Genomic DNA, 13,537 nt, shown 5'->3' on the forward strand with positions numbered 1-13,537 from the left:
GAAAATTACCACATTCAGTTCTTTCACCCATGGTAATGTTGGAGATTGGTGTACATATATTTATAATGGGGAGAATAGTGTACAATGGCAGTATTGCGCCATGCTTTGCCTTTTAAACTGTTACTGCTTGGTTTGCTCTCCACCCCGTAACAATTTCATTAGCCTATATGTATTTTATTCTATATCAACTGTTACTAATGATCCTCAGCAACAAACACCTGGCTGTGACAGCGTTTACAGAGGAAGCAAATTAAGGTAAATGAAACAATGTAATTAAATAGAATGTTAATACAGTAAATTGTCAGTTGAATATGTGTTATTGTTAACTGAAATTACACGACTAGGTTTCAGTTTAACGGCGTTTACTTCACCGAATGACCACAGTACATAGTCGCCATCACACTCGGGCCAGGCCCATCTCCAGTGAGACTCCTGTGCAGGTGCACTAATAACAGAAATGTAGGGATACTTAACATGATCATAAGTTATTAGGTCTACTTAAGGTTGATGGCTAATATTTAATGTGATAGAAATAGGCAGTGGTGGAAAAAGTACCCAATAGCCATACTTGAGTAAAAGTAAAGATCCCTTTTTAATAGAACATGACTCTCAAGTGAAAGTCACCCAGTATAATACTACTAGAGTGAGTCTAAATTATTTGGTTTTAAATATACTGAAGTATCAAAAGTAAAAGAATGAATAATAAAAATTCCTTATATTAAACAAACCAGACGGCACAATATATTACATTTACGATTAGCCTGGGTCACACCCCAACACTCGCATAATTTTACAAATTAAGAATTTGTGTTTAGTGAGTCCGCCAGATCATATGTGGTACGGATGACCAGCGACGTTCTCTTGATAAGTGTGTGAATTGGACCACTTTCTGTCCTGCTAAGCATTCAAAATGTAATGAGTATTTTTGGTTGCCAGGGAAAATGTATGGAGTGAATTGTACTTTACTTCACTACGTTCCTAAAGAAAATAAGTTGTCAAAAATACACATGGTAAAGTACATTTACCAAAAAATAAATCAAATACTTTGGTATTTTAAAGTATGTTTACTAAAGTACTTTACACCACTGAAAATAGGAAACAGAAAAAGTTGGTAGCCTATAATTAAGACATTCGAGAGTGCCCATCCCTGCAAGTTAAAAGGCCCTAGAATGTAAATGTTGCATAATGGCACAGCATTTCATAAACTTTACTGTGGGAATGTTATGTTCATATGCTTCAGTTTACTTACATATGACTGGTTTCCAATTTTGTCTTCTGCGATTACAAGGTATCCGTGTGCATTTTAGCATCTGGCAAACAAAAAAAGCATGCCAGCCAACCCACAACACTAAACAATACATTAATGGATCTACTTATCTCAAGGCCATCAGACTGTAAAATAGCCATCATCAACAAGCCATCAACATCGAGAGCATCCTGACTGGATGCATCACTCGCTGGTACGGCAATTGCTCGCCCTCTGACCGCAAGGCACTACAGAGGGTTGTGCGTACGGCCCAGTACATCACTGGGGCTAAGCTGCCTGCCATCCAGGACCTCTACACCAGGCGGTGTCAGAGGAAGGCCTTAAAAATTGTCGAAGACCCCAGCTATCGACTGTTCTCTCTACTCCGCATGCAAGAGGTACCGGAGTGCCAAGTCTAGGACAAAAAGGCTTCTCGACAGTTTTTACCCCCAAGCCATAAGACTCCTGAACAGGTAATCAAATGGCTACCTGGACTATTTGCATTGTGCCCCCCCCCCCCTTTTTTTACGCCTCTGCTACTCTGTTTACCATATATGCATAGTACCTTTTAACAATACATTCATGTACGTACTACCTCAATTGGGCCAACCAATGAGTTCTCCCGCACATTGGCTAACCGGGCAATCTGCATTGTGTCCCGCCACCCACCACCCGCCAACCCCTCTTTTACGCTACTCCTACTCTTTCTTCATGATATATGCATAGTCACTTTAAACATATCTACATGTACATACTACCTCAATCAGCCTGCCTAACCAGTGTCTGTGTGTAACCTCGCTATTGTATACAGTCTTTTGTTTCATTTCTTTACTTACCTATTGTTCACCTAATACCTTTTTTTGCACTATTGGTTAGAGCCTCTACGTAAGTATTTCCCTGTAAGGTTTTATTCGGCGCACGTGACACACTTTGATTTGATTTGTAAGATACTACTGCACTGCTGGAACTAGGAACACAAGCATTTCACTACACCAGCAATAACATCTGCTAAAAATGTGTATTTGACTAATAACATTTGACTTAATTGCACTATAACAGTGACAAATGGTACCAAAAACTGTTAGGGCCTACACAAAGCTGTCCCAACAGCAGATCTTTATTTTCAGCACCATGGAGTGAATCCTTAGCCAGGTGTAGCAGTGATGTCAGCGATACATTGTCTGGCACCAAAACTGTTAATTCAGTTTCATTTACTGCCTTTAAAAAAAAAACTTAGCTGATATGACTGACTTGCTTAAACAAATGTGGTTTCTTCTGACAATTGAGATGTACAAACTATGGCATAAGGGAACGGGGAGAGAGGCAATCCATTCATAAGAGGCAATCCATTCATTTTGATTAAGACAATGACGGTGCTAAGACGAACATCGTCAATATAACTTATTTGTTCAGCACTTTTGAAATGTACAGTGGTTCCTCATAAAAGTTGCTGCGGTATGGTACAGCATGTGCATGACGTCATAGTATTTTACTGTCAGCCATCGTCAGCCTTAATGCTGTTAATGGTCGTTGAATCCACCAGAAGATGCCTTTGAGGGGGACTTTATGAAGCTTGTTGGCGCTTGCTTACTTTCCCAAATAATCCTACAGAGGTTCATGCAGGCCAGACGTTTTAGTTGCTATACCTGAAATAGCATAAGTTAATAAAAAATAGATGTATTTCACCTTTATTTAACCAGGTAGGCCAGTTGAGAACAAGTTCTCATGTACAACTGCAACCTGGCCAAGATAAAGAAAAGCAGTGCGACCAAAAAACTATTTTATTTATATGAAGCAACCATAGCCTCAGCTACGATAGCACAGAGAAATGCATCTTAAAACATGCTATTCTATTGTTTTGTCTTAGTATCATGTTTTTGTATGACCTTCTTAAACACAATATTAATGGATTTATTTGTGATTTTTGTATAAATGCATTTATTAGACTGGCAGCTATTGGTAGGCTACTTGTTGAGTCCCAGCTATTCTACTGTTAATATGCATACCGCACATCAGACTCCATGGGTTTTTAAGGATGAAATGCTCAGTAAGTTTTTGTCTTTTTTTATGATATTTATCTTAATGTAAGCATACTGCTGGAGTCTAAAATACAAATATTTGGTAAATTCAGGGACGTGGGTTCAAGTTTTTTATTGAAATGACATGTAAGGGCTGTAGGACGAAGAGTCCTGTTTACTGTAGCTGTCTTAACTTACATATTGGCCTAAAGGACGACTTCAATATATATCAATCTATCATTACGGCACACATGCATCACGCCGACATCTGGCCGGGCCGATGTAGTATGGAGAGCGTTTGCCCATTGGCAAGATGTCGCCGAGACGTTTGCATTAGATCGCATTTGCTCGTCAGCCACTGTTTAGAAGATGCATGTCAAAACTGCTAGATGATACTTTAATAAGCAGGCAGAGCTTACTCTTTCTTGATCTCCTTAATGTCATTGTCATTAGTAGGCAAACATCCATTAATACATTTCAAGTCTGTTGTCCTGCTAGCCCATCATGGGTGGATGGCTTCTTTTGTATTCCAATGTTTTGAATGAATGTATTAATTACAGGTCATTTATCATTCTCGAAGTGGGAAACGTTGTTTGCAGACCTGCTACACTTGTGAAATACAAGTGTTTGAAAACATGTTTTCAAAATGCCTCCAGCTCACATTGTAAAGCGTTGGGTGACGCTTTGATAGCCTGTTGCCTGCACTTGAATGGTGAATGTGAGGCACGCTTCAATTACCAGTTGAGAAATAAAATAAAGCTAATTATTCTATAAACAGATAAGCAGGACTTCAAATGTACTTTCAGCCAGAAATGTTTTTTTTTTTTTTTTTTTGTAGGGTGAATTGTGTGGATTATAATAAATTGCCGTATTTGTAGGGGTTGTTGCATTTGTCTGGGTGGCAAGATACAAATGAGTTTCGATCACCCATTTGCTATTATGAGGATTTCAGTCTGTTCTCTTTGGTCTCAATGAGATAAAATAATTACCATTAAGGGTGGGGTGAGGAGTACTGGAACGTTGTGACTCCAGGTTACAATAGGCCATAAGTAAACAGCAGACTTCCCACTGTCCTCACTTTGATTATGCTGTAGCACATACTGTAGCTAAACTCAGCAAAAAAAGAAAAGTCCCTTTTTCAGGACCCTGTCTTTCAAAGATAATTTGTAAAAATCCAAATACCTTCACAGATCTTCATTGTAAAGGGATGTTTCCCATGCTTGTTCAATGAACCATAAACAATTAATGAACATGCGCATGTGGAAAGGTTGTTAAGACACTAACCGCTTACAGACGGTATGCAATTAAGGTCACAGTTAAGAAAACTTAGGACACAAGTCTTTTTACTGACTCTGAAAAAAACCAAAAGAAAGATGCCCAGTGTCCCTGCTCATCTGCGTGAACGTGCCTTAGGCATGTTGCAAGGAGGCATGAGGACTGCAGATGTGGCCAGGGCAATAAATTGCAATGTCTGTACTGTGAGACGCCTAAGACAGCACTACAGGGAGACAGGACGGACAGCTGATCATCCTCGCAGTGGCAGACCACGTGTAACAACACCTGCACAGGATCGGTACATCTGAACATCACACCTGTGGGACAGGTACAGGATGGCAACAACAACTGCCAGAGTTACACCAGGGATGCACAATCCCACCACCAGTGCTCAGACTGTCCGCAATAGGCTGAGGCAGGCTGGACTTGTAGGCCTGTTGTAAGGCAGGTCCTCATCAGACATCACCAGCAACAACGTTGCCTATGGGCACAAACCCTCTGTCACTGGACCAGCCAGGACTGGCAAAAAGTGCTCTTCACTGAAGAGTCACCGAAGTCTGTACTCTGGAGCGGGATCGGTTTGGAGGTGGAGGGTCCGTCATCGTCTGGGGCGGTGTGTCACAGCATCATCGGACTGAGCTTGTTGTCATTGCAGGCAATCGCAACGCTGTCCGTTACAGGGAAGACATCCTCCTCCCTCATGTGGTACCCTTCCTGCAGGCTCATCCTGACATGACCCTCCAGCATGACAATGCCACCAGCCATACTGCTTGTTCTGTGTGTGATTTCCTGCAAGACAGGAATGTCAGTGTTCTGCCATGGCCAGCAAAGAGCCCGGATCTCAATACCATTGAGCACATCTGGGATCGGTGGGCATTGACTGTTACTTTTGATTTTGACCCCCCCCCCCTTTGTTCAGGGACACATTATTCCACATGTCTGTGCAACTTGTTCAGTTTATGTCTGTTGTTGAATCTTATGTTCATACAAATATGTTAAGTTTGCTGAAAATAAACGCAGTTGACAGTGAGAGCGTTTTTTTTGTTGCTGAGTTTATGACAATGACCCAAAACACACTGCTGACCAGATTTGCATTGCAAATGAGGGCATAAACTCTGTCAAGACGCCAGCAGAGTAAGTAGACCTACAGTACAACACTTTCAAGTGGGGTGGAGCGCAATTTAAATGTAGTTGAAATAAACACCTGCATTTTGAATTAGTCTTTTTTTAAATCATCATTTTATTAACGAAAGCATAAAGATGTTGATGAACAAATACTGTATATGCGTCTTTCTTTTGTAAAAATAGAAATCATGACCTATTGTAAGGTTGACTTGATTATTATGTGGATTAAAATACATTTACATTTGTAGGGGGTTGATACATTTTTCGGTAGGACAAATCGGGTCTGTGACATTGATACATTTCTAACTTTAGTCTTGTATCAGGTGAACTGTTGTGTTCTCACATTTGATCTGATAATTTCCCCATAATCTCCAAAATGTTTTCTTTCAATGATACTTAAATATACACTACTGTTCAAAAGTTTGGCGTCTCTTAGAAATGTCCTTGTTTTTGAAAGAAAAACACTTTTTTTTGTACACTAAAATAACTAAATTGATCAGAGCTAGAGTGTAGACATTCTTAATGTTGTAAATGATTATTGTAGCTGGAAACAACCAATATTTTCATGAAATATCTACGTAGGTGTACAAAGGCCGATTATCAGCAATCATCACTCCTGTGTTCCAATGGGTCGTTGGGTTCGATTACAGGCTCAAAATGGCCAGAAACAAAGCACTTTCTTCTGAAACTCATCAGTCTATTGTTCTCAGAAAGGAAGGCTATTCCATGCGAGAAATTGGCAAGAAACTGAAGATCTCGTACAAGGCTGTGTACTAATCCCTTCACAGAACAGCGCAAACTGGCTCGAATAGAAAGACGAGTGGGAGGCCCCAATGCACAACTGAGTAAGAGAACAAGTACATTAGAGTGTCTAGTTTGAGAACAAGTCCTCAACTGGCAGGTTCATTAAATAGTACCCGCAAAACACCAGTCTCAACGTCAACAGTGAAGAGGCGACTCCGGGATGCTGGCCTTCTAGGCAGAGTTGCAAAGAAAAAGAAAAGCTTAAGATGGGCCAAAGAACACAGACACTGGAGAGAGGAACTTTTTTTTTTACATTGTTTGCAAACTAATATGTGACATGTATTATTGCCAAAATAACATGCAAAACTGTGTGCAAACGTGTGAGAAAGACGCAAAAAATGTGGAATACGTCAAGGTGTATGAATACTTTCTGGTAAGCACTATATATCTAAAACAGTGTCATTTGTATTTACAATTCCCTTATCCAAACGGATTACTCATTTACCTAGCTCTTTCTCAAGTTGCAAATTACAGTGCATGGAGAATGGTGTTATTTTATTTATGTAAATGTATTATAAAAAATGATCTAGATTTAAAAATATATATTGAAACATTTTATTTTACCCCCTTTTCTCCCCAATTTCGTGGTATCCAATTGGTAGTTACAGTCTTGTCTCATCGCAGAAACTCCTGTACGGGCTCGGGAGAGGCGAAGGTCGGGAGCCGTGCGTCCTCCGAAACGAAACGATAAGATTTTAACGGTATTACTACTCTTACCGATACTGCTTAATGATCTGGTACTTCACTGGTATACTTATCAGTTATTTATTTATTTTTTACGGAAAAAAAAAACGAAACACATTAAGGACAGAATTAACATTGCTTTATTTTCTGAAATGTAAAATAAACACATTTTTACATCAAAAGAAACAGCAATGTTTTGAACAAAATCAATTTTAGACTAATGTTGTGATGATGGAATTGCAAAAACAAATGAAAAACAATATTTTCCTGCAAAAGAAAATACAGTGGTATAGAGCAGTGGAATACAGGTAGGCTGCAAAAGGACTAATAGTTCTTAGCAGTTCTTCTGGAGAAAGATCAACATATTCCCTTCTCTGGCAGAATTTGGGACCTCTCCTGGCTTATTGTGTTCCCTGCAGTCGAAAATACCCTCTCGCTAGGAGTTGAGGACGCTTGAGCACAGAGGTAGCTTGTTACAATGTTTGTGAGTAGCTCTTCTCCCACCACCACGTCACAGGATCTTCAGCCATGGGGATGGGAGGCAGGCCTTTGTAGAGCTCGACCTCTCGCTGAGGGTGAGGGACGAGGGGGCCTGTTGGATCGTCAACCTCAACTCCCTGTCCTCCTCTGAGAACAGCTCTTCCAATGATCTCCTTGTATTGTACAATGTAGGGACTGTCTCCTCCATTTCCTCTCCTCCTTCAGACTCCTCCTCCTGTTGCTGGTGCTCTGTGTCTCTCTGATCCGGCTCCTCTGACAGCCCTGGTGTTGCTCCCTGTCACGTTGGCCTCAACAGTTGCCTTTCTCAGCCCGTCCCAGGTGTCGTCACTCACCGACCTCCCTTTAAATCTGGTGTCCATTGCTGTGGCCTCATGCAGGAAGGCCTGAATGTCCTCATCCTGATAGCGCTCGGAGAGGTTCTCCTACACCTTCTCTTTGATGGTTGCCACAAACATATCGTCATGCTTCACAGTGAAGTGCTCTTCCAATTATTGGAGAATGGGTATGATCTGTCCACAGGTGGCATTCTTGTCACATGACACACACAGTGTGGATGTATAGAGGAGTCTCATGAGCTGGACAAACTCCTCAGCCTTATGGAAGTACTCGTCCTTCAGACGGTTCAGGTTGTCTTTGGTCATTGCTTTTCGCAGTCGTGGGTCCAAGGCTGCTGCTTGGCTGCTGGATACTGCTCCATGAATCTCTCTATCATTAGATAGAGCGAGTTGCATCTGGTCTTGGCATCAAGGATGAGTGAGTGTTGCGGAAGGCCTGAAACAACAACAAAAAACAACATACATTTAATTACCGCACACTTGAATATTGAATTAAATTGTTAAATGTAGGATTTTCCAATAGATTGAACTGGCTTCTTTTCAAGGAGCTGCTGCTTTTCCTTCAAGACTGTTTTGGGCATTGAGGATCTCTTGAACCACATGACCACTGCTCTGATTCGGGCTGCCCATTTATCAATGGAAGTAATTTTGTAGATTTTGTGGAGGACCTTCTGTTTTACACTGCCGTGGCTTGTGTAGTGCACTGTAACAGTGAGATAGTAGTCCTGACAGAGGCTGGTCCACCCATCTGATGTGATGGCCAGCTTTGGCACGTCCTTCAGCTCAGTGATCACATTGGCCTTTTCTACATCATACCAGGTAGGAATTAATGTGTCACTGAGGTAACTCCTGGAGGGAGTTTTCATGTGTTGAATTATCATTATTGAATTATTGTGTTGTGGAGTGATGGGACTAACATACAACCGTTCTATACTACTATATCCTAAAAATGAATACAACTCAATATATACTGACAGACTGTTACCCAAAGCCCTTGGACTCCACTGTTGCAAACGGGTGTAGGCCTTTCACTATGAATTTGGTCACGGCTAGGTGGCACTCATTCACCGTTTCCTCAGTCATCCTCCCACTAGCTGCCAGCATGAAGGGGATTTGGGCTTGTCTTTGGCTTGGACCAGTGTTATTAGAGGGAGGAGTGGGTTTGTTCAACTCTGAAGCTCTGTCAGTGACCATCGGGTTCTTGTTCACCTCCCTGACCAAGGCTCTTCTCAATGCTGCATAAAATATTTTGGTACCCTTCGCCAGATCTGTGCCTCGACATAATTCTGTGAGATGATCGATGGGTAGATATGCACATACTTTTGGTCATGCAGTGTATATATAGTCAAAAGTTTGGACACCTACTCATTCAAGGGTTTATCTTTACTTGTACTATTTTCTACATTGTAGAATACTAGTGAATACATCAAAACTATGAAATAACACATATGTAATCATGTAGTAACAAAAATATTGTTAAGCAAATCAAAATATATTTTATATTTGAGGTTCTTCAAAGTAGCCACCCTTTGCCTTCATGACAGCTTTGCACACTCTTGGTATTCTCTCAATCAGCTTTGTGAGGGAGGAACAAGAATGCATTTCAATTAACAGGTGTGCCTTGATAATTTGTGGAATTTCTTTCCTTAATACGTTTGAGTCAATCAGTTATGTTGTGACAGGGTAGGGTTGGTATACAGAAGATAGCCGACGACACCATTCTGTAAACACCTGGCTCTTCTTTGGACACTGTGTTAACAAACCTCCAAAGAAGTTTCAATGCCATACAACACTCCTTCCGAGGCCTCCAACTGCTCTTAAATGCTAGTAAAACTAAATGCATGCTCTTCAATAGATTGCTACCCGCACCCGCCAGCCCGACTAGCATCACTACTCTGGACGGTTCTGACTTAGAATATGTGGACAACTTCAAATACCTAGGTGTCTGGTTAGACTGTAAACTCTCATTCCAGACTCACATTAAGCATCTCCAATCCAAAATTAAATCTAGAATCGGCATCCTATTTCGCAACAAAGCCTCCTTCACTCATGCTGCCAAACATACCCTCGTAAAACGGACTATCCTGTCGATCCTTGACTTTGGCGATGTCATTTACAAAATAGCCTCCAACACTCTACTCAGCAAATTGGATGTAGTCTATCACAGTGCCATCCGTTTTTGTCACCCAAACCCCATACACTACCCACCAATGCGAACTGTATGCTCTCGTTGGCTGGCCCTCGCTACATATTTGTTGCCAAACCCACTGGCTCCAGGTCATCTATAAGTCTTTGCTAGGTAAAGCCCCGCCTTATATCAGCTCACTTGTCACCATAGCAACACCCACCCGTAGCACGTGCTCCAGCAGGTATATTTCACTGGTCATCCCCAAAGCCAACACCTCCTTTGGCTGCCTTTCCTTCCAGTTCTCTGCTGCCAATGACTGGAATGAATTGCAAAAATCACTGAAGCTGGAGACTTATATCTCCCTCACTAACTTTAAGCATCAGCTGTCAGAGCAGCTTACCGATCACTGCACCTGTACACAACCCATCTATAAATAGCACACCCAACTACCTCATCCGCATATTGTTATTTTTTGTTGTTGCTCTTTTGCACCCTAGTATCTCTACTTGCACATCATCATCTGCACATCTATCACTCCAGTGTTAATGCTAAATTGTAATTATTTTGCCACTATGGCCTATTTATGGCCTTACCTTCCTAATCTTACTACATTTGCACACACTGTATATAGATTTTTCTATTGTGTTATTGACTGTACGTTTGTTTATCCCATGTAACTTTGTGTTGTTGTTTTGTCACACTGCTTTGTTTTATCTTGGCCAGGTCGCAGTTTTAAATGAGGACTTGCTCTCAACTGGCCTACCTGGTTAAATAAAGGTGAAAAAAAGACAGAGTCCATATTATGTCAAGAACAGCTCAATGAAGTACTCTATATATACGTATATACAGTGGGGCAAAAAAAGTATTTAGTCAGCCACCAATTGTGCAAGTTCTCCCACTTAAAAAGATGAGAGAGGCCTGTAATTTTCATCATATGTACACTTCAACTATGACAGACAAAATGAGAAGAAAAAAAATCCAGAAAATCACATTATGAATTTATTTGCAAATTATGGTGGAAAATAAGTACTTGGTCAATAACAAAAGTTATCTCAATACTTTGTTATATACCCTTTGTTGGCAATGACAGAGATCAAATGTTTTCTGTAAGTCTTCACAAGGTTTTCACACACTGTTGCTGGTATTTTGGCCCATTCCTCTATGCAGATGTTTTGGGGCTGTTGCTGGGCAACACGGACTTTCAACTCTCTCCAAAGATCTTCTATGGGGTTGAGATCTTTAGACTGGCTAGGCCACTCCAGGACCTTGAAATGCTTCTTACGAAGCCTCTCCTTCGTTGCCCGGGCGGTGTGTTTGGGATCATTGTCATGCTGAAAGACCCAGCCACGTTTCATCTTCAATGCCCTTGCTGATGGAAGGAGGTTTTCACTCAAAATCTCACGATACATGGCCCCATTCATTCTTTCCTTTACACAGATCAGTCGTCCTGGTCCCTTTGCAGAAAAACAGCCCCAAAGCATGATGTTTCCACCCCCATGCTTCACAGTAGGTATAGTGTTCTTTGGATGCAACTCAGCATTCTTTGTCCTCCAAACTCGACGAGTTGAGTTTTTACCAAAAAGTTATATTTTGGTTTCATCTGACCATATGACATTCTCCCAATCTTCTTCTGGATCATCCAAATGCTCTCTAGCACACTTCAGATGGGCCTGGACATGCACTGGCTTAAGCAGGGGGACACGTCTGGCACTGCAGGATTTGAGTCCCTGGCGGCGTAGTGTGTTATTGATGGTAGGCTTTGTTACTTAGGTCCCAGCTCTCTGCAGGTCTTTCACAAGGTCCCCCCGTGTGGTTCTGGGATTTTTGCTCACCGTTCTTGTGATCATTTTGACCCCATGGGGTGAGATCTTGCATGGAGCCCCAGATCGAGGGAGATTATCAGTGGTCTTGTATGTCTTCCATTTCCTAATAATTGCTCCCACAGTTGATTTCTTCAAACCAAGCTGCTTACCTATTGCAGATTTAGTCTTCCCAGCCTGGTGCAGGTCTACAATTTTGTTTCTGGTGTCCTTTGACAGCTATTTGGTCTTGGCCATAGTGGAGTTTGGAGTGTGACTGTTTGAGGTTGTGGACAGGTCTTTTATACTGATAACAAGTTCAAACAGGTGCCATTAATACAGGTAACGAGTGGAGGACAGAGGAGCCTCTTAAAGAAGATGTTACAGGTCTGTGAGAGCCAGAAATCTTGCTTGTTTGTAGGTAACCAAATACTTATTTTCCACCATAATATGCAAATAAATTCCCCCAAAAATCCTACAATGTGATTTTCTGGATTTTTTTTCTCATTTTGTCTGAAGGCCTCTCATCTTTTTAAGTGGGAGAACTTGCACAATTGGTGGCTGACTAAATACTTTTTTTGCCCCACTGTATAAATACAGCACCAGTCAAAAGTTTGGACACACTTAAACATTCAAGGGTTTTTCTTTATTTTAACTATTTTATATATTGTGGAATAATAGTGAATACATCAAAACTATGAAATAACACATATGGAATCATGTAGTAACCAAAAAAGTGTTAAACAAATCAAAATATATTTTATATCTGAGATTCTTCAAAGTAGCCACAGCTTTGCACACTCTTGGCATTCTCTCAACCAGTTTCCTGAGGTAGTCAATTAACAGGTGTGCCTTGTTAAAAGTTAATTTGTGGAATGTATTTCCTTAATGTTTTTGAGCCATCAGTTGTGTTGTTACAAGGTAGGGGTGGTATACAGAAGAGAGCTCTATTTGGTAAAATACAAAGTCCATATTATGTCAAGAACAGCTCAAATAAGCAAAGAGAAATGACAGTCCATCATTACTTTAAGACATAAGACTGACATAAGTCAGTCAATCCAGACATTTTCAAGAACTTTGAAAGTTTTGTCAAGAGCAGTCGCAAAAACCATCAAGCGCCTTTATGAAAGTTCATTAGTAACCAGCCTCCGATATTGCAGTCCAAATAAATGCTTCACAGAGTTCAAGTAACAGACACATCTCAACATCAACTGTTCAGAGGAGACTTCGTGAATCAGGCCTTCACAACACTTTGAGATATCAGCTGATGTACGAAGGGCTATATAAATACATTTGATTTGATTTGATGGTTGAATTGCTGCAAAGAAACCACTACTAAAGGACACCAATAATAATAAGAGACTTGCTTGTGCTAAGAAACATGAGCAATGGACATTAGAATGGTGGAAATCTGTCCTTTTGTCTGTTGAGTCCAAATTTGAGCTTTTTGATGCCCAACCGCTATGTCTTTGTGAGATGCAGAGTAGGTGAACGGATGATCTTCGCATGTGTGGTTCCCACCATGAAGCATGGAGGAGGAGGTGTGATGGTGTGGCGGTGCTTTGTTGGTGACACCGTCTGTGATTTATTTAAAATTCAAGTCACACTTAACCAGCATGCCT

Source organism: Oncorhynchus mykiss, chromosome 26, assembly GCF_013265735.2.
Source record: "Oncorhynchus mykiss isolate Arlee chromosome 26, USDA_OmykA_1.1, whole genome shotgun sequence".
NCBI classification, from domain to species: domain Eukaryota; kingdom Metazoa; phylum Chordata; class Actinopteri; order Salmoniformes; family Salmonidae; genus Oncorhynchus; species Oncorhynchus mykiss.